We start from the raw sequence: 8757 nt of genomic DNA on the forward strand, positions 1-8757 counted from the left end.
AAAGCAGCCGGGACTCTGGCGCACCTTCCCAGCCAGCTGGGCCAATGGTCCCGCGGCTGGAGATCGCAGGGGCTGCTCTCTCTCAGGGCCGTGGCTTGTGGGAAGGCTGGCCTGCTCAGCAGAGGCTCTGGCAGGCTGCTCCCAGCGGGGATTCCAGGCTTCCCCGTGCGGTTGCCCGACCACGTGTACCTCGATGGGGTCAGCCAGGGAAAGGGACTTCCTGGCCGTGCTTCTCCCAGAGGGCGGGGCGCCCGGGCACAGGGCCAATCAGGAGCCCTGCGAGGGGGCAAATCCGCATGAGAGAGAAAGAGAGAGAGAAGCACAAGTGCCTCTCTCTGTCTCTCTCTACAAATGGCGGAGGACACTCGGAGCTGCAGGGGAAGGCTCAAAAGTGTCCCCAAAACATCTTGCTCCATCGCCCCCTATCGCCCCCTTTTCCTTCCATCGCCCCCACGCCACCCCTTTTCGTTCCATCGCCCCCCTGAAAAATGAAATCGCCCCCTGGGGGGCGGTACCGCCCAGGTTAAGAACCACTGGTTTAGACTATGGCTGCCATGAACCCTGGACAAGAGCAGCTGAAAAGGTAAAGATGGACATGGTCCTCAGTTGTCTCACTCTGCCTAATGGTAGAGTTAGCTCTGTGGCAATATGGATGTAAACCTGAAGTTTAAATGAGAAATATAACTTACTTACATAAGTGTATTACTGATATTCACTGAGGGTGCTGTGTTGCTTGGTTCCCATTAATTTTCTGCATGTCTTTCCCTCCTCCGCAACATCTACCTTGTTTTGGAAGGTCAACATATACATTTTTAATCAAGCAGATCCCACACATTGCCACTCTCCTATGTAAAGTTTGAAATAATGATGAGGGAACAAAAAAAAATAATAAATGATGACAATTGACATGAGTGAGGATAAAAGAATTGCACCTACTATTCTAAGGACATCATTGAAAAAATCTTTATTGCCAAGAGTAGAGGGTTTTTTAAAATATTCTTTAAGTGATGAGTGATATACTGTATATATGCATAATTCAGGGAAGCAAACAGTTGGTGAACCCTAATCCAAAATTTGAACTTGCATATTTACTTTATAGGGATAAAAATGCAAAACATGTAGTTTGAATATTTTTAAAGGGATTAGACAAATCAATGGATTAAAATATTGTGGTGGCTGTTTGTATCATTGTGTCATGAAAGATATTCCTCAACTATATTGCATCTCAATGACCGTGCTTATTGTGTCTGTGTCTAGTTATAGTTCAACAGCATTTGGCGAACTACAATGTTGTGTCTTTCCTACTGATCAACCAAGGATACCAAAGTCGAAAGGAGGTTTTCCTGCTGCTTGCTTTATTGAAACTTCTGGAATAACTAATTCTAAGTTTGCAAAAAATGTAAACAATATAACATACACAAGCAGTCCAAGGTAACTGAGTAACAATATAAGATTGTGTACTGCATATACTTAAACAATAACAATAATAATGTAATATATTGCCTCTGCCAAAATGCAGATAATATTATTTATATAAATCTGGGCACTGTGGTGAATTTCATATGCAAATAAGATAACATATCTCAACATACATAGGAATGCACGGTATGTTCTGATGACTATGGAGCAACAAAATGTTGCCCCTTAATTCAGAATTGGTCTGTAATAAAGCTTGCCTCTTCCATGATTTAATTGTAGATGAGAGGACTAAGCTTTTGTATGCATTAAAAAAAACCTGGTTGGACATGGGGATAGGGAAAGGCTTCCTTCAGAATTGTGCCCATCAGTACTTTGAGTGTGGCATCGGCTACAACTCTGTGGTGAAATGGCTAATATTTGAGAGATTCTAGTGATTGTTGGGGTACTGGCCCTCAGATAATCAGATGCTTACTATTTGTTTTGGAATACCATTTTGCAAAGAATTCTCTCAGCATACCTATGATATGCATGACTATTGTAGAAATCAGTGAAAATAACTCAGATCACCTGAACATGTATGCACAGAAACGAAACTACTGTGTTCATAAACATTCCTGCAAAACCTATATGAACTGTGGTCCAACTGACACTGGGGAAGTGGTGCAGTTTGAGATGTTTTTTTATTCACATGGATCACCTGAGCAACTTCTTCATCTACAGTATTCCTGGCTATTAAACAACATTCCAACATACCTTTGACTGATGAGTCAGATTCAGTGCAAATGGCTGCTGATTCAGATAGCAAGGAATCAAAGCTTGTCCTTGGGAGAGTCCAAGCCCTAAATCACATCACCAGCTCAAAAGGACTTTAGCAGCAGACATTGGCATCACTCCTTTCCAACTAAGGAAAGTCAGGGTTCTGTCTACATAACAGGTTTTCAAGACCTCGTCCCTCATTGAAAACAACCGTCCTATTTCTAATGATACATTATCCCTTGCTTTGTGAGCAAACATTTGGCTTCATTTCTCAATTGGATTTTGGAAACTTCTCTGGCTCCAGACACATGGCCTGTTCTTGTATGATCTAAGTTTTCCTGCCTACAGTTTTTTCAAGCAAAATAGCTTTACTCTGATGATATAGTTTACATAGTAAGAACTCAGACTTTTATATTTTCAAGCCTGTATAATACTTGCTCTTATTTTTGCCACAGTTACTGCTGAAAGATTTACTGTAGGTTAGTTAAATCTCACCAGCCTGCAACTGTCTTGCTGTCTGTTTGCCTCAAAATCTAAGGCTTACATAGCTTGGGCTGTTTGTTGTATGATGTCAGACACACAGTTGTGAAGCAAAACTCAGCAGAGATTATTTTTTTTTTGCTGTGTACTGTATTATATCTATTCTGGGTTGCTGTGTAGACTTGAGACACTGTTGTGTCTCTTCTAATTTCTCTTTGAATCATTTCAGCTTTGATAGAAAGACCATTCATCGCTGTGAGAGACAACATGTCAAAGAAATCCCTATCTGACATGGATTTTCAGACTGCTTAACTCTCTAGAGATAAACAAGACAATCTATCCACATTAGCATGATTACACATCCTTTTGAATTCTGTTTTATACCTGTTTGTGCCAGGGAACGAAGCCCAAAACTGCTGTAAGCAGAATCCCCTTTTTGTACCTTAAAAAGTAACAGTGGTGGCTGATGATCATTGATGAAAGTACACTCTTTCCATACTTGTGGACAAAACATTTAACTCTCTAAAGCAGGGGTGTCAAACCCGATTGCATCACAGTCCATCTCGTGACTTATCAGGATTTGTTTTGCCCTTTTGCTGGGGTGGGCATGGTCGTGTGTTTGAGATGCCTGCTCTAAAGCAAACTCGGTACCTTTTTATTGTACATATTTTTTTCAGCAGTTGTGAGGATGATGCAAAAGTTATGTGCAGTCATCTTTCATGAAGTATGCCATGAGCATGCCACTGCCATATTGTGAAGCATTGCAAGTCAGTCTCACTTACAGTAAGTGTAGGTTATAATGTGAGAGCACCATATTTGATGAGTTTGCATCATTTTGTCCATCATTTAACCAACCCACTTGCAGCAAAGTGTTTGAGCAGTGGAGCACAGCAGCTAAATTTGGCAAAAAGTTTCTATAATAACAAACTCTGCAAAGTATTTAGGTATGTCATAACCTGGAACCCTGCTACATTCATAATTATCTGAATTTTCTCACTATGCTAAAGTAAGTGTTGCTCATCAATAGCATGTCCACAAATGGTAATGCAAACTGTACACAACTCATATATGTTGCATGGTGTTCAAAGGCCAAAGTTAGCTGATCTCTGCAATGCTATCTTGAAGGTTTCTCAGATGCACATCAAAATTTTCTCTGGCAATAATGATCTCATTTAATATCTGGACAATCTTCTAGCATTTGTTCAGGGCGCTCTGACAAAGTATTGGTAAAGATGCTATTCTACAAACAAGTTATAATGATATTAACCAGTGAAAGACCTTGCCATCAGAAGTTGTGGGGGCTTCTTCACTGGAGGTTTTTAAGAAGAGACTGGACAGTCACTTGTCTGAAATTATATAGGATCTCCTGCTTGAGCAGGGGGTTTGACAAGAAGACCTCCAAGGTCTCTTCCAGCTCTATTATTGTTGATTGATTGATTGATTAATATGTCTTTGTATATAGTTATGGAAATAACATTTTGGAATGTTCCTATATTTTCATTTCTGCAAAATAATCAGCCTACTGAGCTTGAAATTCAATAACTTTGAAATCACCATAGATCTTGATGGATCTGTTCTTTTTAGTTGCTTCAAGCACAGGTAGAGCCCATGGATTCCAATACGCTTTTGGAGAAATTCTCTCTGCTCAGATTCTACTGTTCCTGCGTCTGTCAAATGGAATATATTTGGATGCAGCATTTTCCTATAACATTATCCTATCTTTGATGTGTTTGAATGTCCCATCCAATATCTTTTTTTTTTCATTTTATTCTCTATATCCTCCCAAATAGGAAATGTAGACCAATGAGCTGTTGATTTAACTATAATCCAGCAGCAACTTCCTCAACCAGTCATGATCTCATAATACTGGCCAATTATTTTCACAACATCTAAGTTCAATACATCTTGTTGATTATTGTATTTTCCAGTTAAAAACATTTTTTTCAATGTGAATGATTTTTTTCTCCTGTAGAAGTTTGTAAGTGGATTTCTGACAGGTTTAGTTTAGCATCTCAGAAATGCTCCTCAAATTTCTGCTGTGATAAACAATAGAACCAGTGACCAATTGCCTTGATCTGGCTTTGCTATTCACTTTATGTGCTATAGATTTAGAGCCTGCATATTCCTTTCAGTTTTATTATCACATTCTCTGCCAATGGCATAGATGTTGTTGTTTTAAATGCTTGTTTATCAGTTTGTTCTTCTGTATTATACCTCACTGTGCTGCATTTTTTTTACAGGTGTTTCGTTTAAATCCACATTGAGTTGATGTATGTGAATCTTTGCCACAATCATAATACAGTTCATTTCAGCCTGTTCCTCTCTGTCTGTATGTGGTTGCAAGCTTATTTTCATTTGTTTTTAGTCTTGACTTGCAACTCTATCGTAGTTCCAGCAGCAGTTTCCATGGAGATAACAATTCCTACGGACAACAATTTCAAATGCTCCATCTGCCTCTTAAAGAATATTTTTTATTTTTAGGTTGTTTTTTTTCAGAATTCCATAGACTACCTGATCTTTCACTACAGTGAAATTTCATCAATTTTTCAAATGTTCAGACAGTTTTTTATCAACACCAGCTATTGCAGTGGATTCTCTCTGTCGCTTTTAGTTTGCACATACTAAACTACAACCACTCTGCAAATGCTAATGGTTTGGGAATTGAAGCTTTGCACACTAAATTTACTACTTTGGAAAGGTTTTTGTGCACAGTTAAACATCTCAACGAGCTGTATGTTTTCTATATCATACAGTAAACAGGGACCATTTTTTAACCTTGTGAAACTTTCATTTTTATATTTTGTATTACAAAATATACAAATTACAAATTATTGTTTGTATCCCATTTTTCATATGCTGGTCTATGACTGCAATAAAGATCTGATTGGTAAATAGGCATCCTTTTTTTAACATCACATTTTCATCAAAAACTGTTCATGTCTTCCCAATTGAATGAATGAATGGATGAATCTTTGATACCTGTGCTCTTATGTCTTTACTCACTGTAACCAGTTTACCATTATTCTTCATATATTTGTTTGTTCAAACTGCCTTTTCTCTCTTGCTGGAGAAAATGGATGACTTGTTAAGATTTCTATTTCTGTTTAGAAGTCTTCCTTTGTCGATATTGCTGTGTCTTTTTTACTGATCAAAAAAAGACACTGGAGTCAGAAATGCATTTTTTTTTCAGCTGCTCGACTGAACTTTGGAAATCTGGAATTACAGTATATGCAGGCAGTCCAAGGTAATCAAGTGACAATATAAAATTGCAGGCATGCCTAATCAGTCAATAAAACCCAACCCACAACCCACAAGTTCCCTATTTTAGTCCAGCTCTTAAATTCATAGGTACACTGCTGAAATATCAAGACAGAAAAATATTGTCTCGTGTCTTGCTTGTGTTTATGAGAAGCAGATGTTTGGCCATTGTGGAAAATGAGATGTTAGACTAAATGGATCCTTGGTTTAATTTAGCAAAGCATTTCTTATTATTGTGTATATAACTGGAAGCAGTCTTCTCTCCAACACACATCACAGGAGAGATTGTTTTGTTTCCAATTTATATATCTATTCTTCCATGTGAATCTCCCCCATTAGTCTCCAAAATGCCACTTATAGACAAGCATGTGCATTCCTGTATTAGTCATTTGTTTTCTTGAAGCCTTCCAAGATGGATTTCATTTATTTATGAAGTAATCCTAAATTATCCAATAAATCAACATTTTCTCATTTTTATGCTTAGCATCAAAACAGTTTAAAAGTGACCAACATTTTCTCCTCCTATTTGAAAACAGGTTTGTCTCAGTGAGAGATAAAAGGTTTTGTTAGTACTGAACATCAATTTTTTACTTTATTTTAATAACTATCTTTCTATAAACTTCTATGGGTTTTCTATTGGGTGGAGAGGCAAGCTGGAACAACAAGCAGGGTCAAAATTGTTGTAGTTGTTCCTGGAAAACAATAACTTTCCAAGTTTGGGATATGAGTCTATGAAGATGAACTGAGTGAGGATATGGGACATTTCAACATTAAATGTAAAGCCAAAAATGTTGAGGAAGAGAAGGATGTAAAGCATGGGTATCCAACCTTGGCAACTTTAAGACTTGTGGACTTCAGCTGTCAGAATTCCCCAGCCAGCAGTCTTAAATTTGCCAATCTTGGCAATCCCTGATGTAGAAAATGGTGGTTGCTACTAAAGTCCAATTTGTTATCATACCTTTCATTACCTCTGCTAGACAGTCCTCAGCATGTTTCATGCTAAAGGTAGCCTAATGCTATCATGAAAGCTCAAGTACTTGCCAAACAATTCCAAAATTCCCTTTAAAACAGAGACATGAAATTTGTCCCCCCTCTCCAAATATTCCTAAATCACAACTTCTACCACTTCTCACTACTGGCAAGTGATAATGCTGGGATTTGTAATTCAGCAGTAGTAGATTTCAAAATGTTAAAAAAGAGTTTTCTTAATGAGAAACCTAGCAACTGTGTGCTAGCTTCCCTAAAAATCATCTGGTGTACACACCATTTACCACCTAAGAACAGATATATTGTCTGACCTCAGAGAACCCATTTTTAGTTCAAGTGGGTTGACAGCTAGCCCCCCCCCCAGATTAATAATCCTCAAACTCTGAGATGTGAAGCATGCCATAAACAATGTGAATTCTGGAACACATAGGCATCTGCGGAAGAGATCCTCAGAGCAAGAAGATGAGGAGTTAAATATTATAATGGGAATATGAGAGGAAACTTTCCCCCATCATAGATACTGTTATATTTTACTGTATATTTCATCAGCAATGGCACTGCATGACAATCCAGCACAATTGACTTCAGGCAGGCTTTGCTTTTGTTTATAGCTGCACATTAGCAATACAGTGGCATAACTCACAGTTATATCAGGAAATTTAGAGGCCAGCATTAAAAGGAAGAGGTGACAATGACAAAGAAAGGCCCTTTCTAAAGGAAGTGAAGGCTCTTAATTCCACATTTTATAAAGCTCAGAGTTTTAAATCAAAAGTTTACATGTACCAAATCATTTGCTGATTGAGATTTTTTTGTCCACACTGTTTGACAGGTCTACATATCTGGATGAATCCTCTCTTTTGGAGAACAACTGCAGCTTCCTTTACTTCCTGTTCTTCAGTAAACTGCCAGCTGATTCCATGGCACGTTTTCCTCACTGGAAGACAGGAAATAATCAGCATCTGGCAGGAACAGATTCGTAAATCAAAAACAGTGTGCAAGCATAGGTCTAGGGGGGTAATAGGCAGGGGCCCATCTCCCCACCCATAAAGCATTTTCCATTCTCTGGAAGAGTCATGGAACTTTATTATGTTCTTTCTCTGCCAGTTCTAAGAAGGTATCAAGAACACCCAATATTAAATGAAGTGTTTCCTCTGTATATAAAAGTGCTCTATGCCTCCAGAACTCCTTTCGTTTAAATATAGATATTAAGTGTCACAGGTAGACTTCTTGAAGTGTTTTTACTTAGATCTGATTTGATTCCACCTAAATAGCAATAGGTTGAGGAATTGTGGGGCCTTGTTTGCTAATCTTGGTAGTAAATCTTTTTGTACTTTCCATATGTTAAGAAGATGCCAATTCAGGAGAGATTTTTTAAAAAAATATATTTAGTCTACTTTCATGATGCAAAACTAGAAACCAGATTGTGGAAGGCTAAGGCAGCAGTTGGATGCACATTGACTTTGGAGCACTTCCACAAAAATAGGGCGTTCTTTTGAATTAACATGCATAACATCACATTGTTACACAATATGTAAAACCTGAAACTGAATGTATTTGTAAGAGTCTCATGCTCTTTATCACCTTTTCCTTTTGTTGACACTAGATTATATCAGAAATAGGAGTCTCTGATAAAAAGTAAACTACAATATTATATGTCTTGTTGGATCGCGCAGGCAGTAAGACACGAGTCGAGTGACAGTCAGCTCTTGGTTTATTGGCAAGGCATCAAGTAAATCCGGACTGGCTCTCTGGGCCAGGGGAGCCCTCTTTTATGGGATTCCCCTGGCTTGTAATCACACAATTCCATTGGCTGGCAAGACCCTGTTGCTAGTTAGCCAACCAGCAACGGGCATGAAA

The sequence above is a fragment of the Protobothrops mucrosquamatus genome, unplaced genomic scaffold, assembly GCF_001527695.2.
Source record: "Protobothrops mucrosquamatus isolate PMUCROS unplaced genomic scaffold, P.Mucros_1.0 scaffold707, whole genome shotgun sequence".
NCBI classification, from domain to species: domain Eukaryota; kingdom Metazoa; phylum Chordata; class Lepidosauria; order Squamata; family Viperidae; genus Protobothrops; species Protobothrops mucrosquamatus.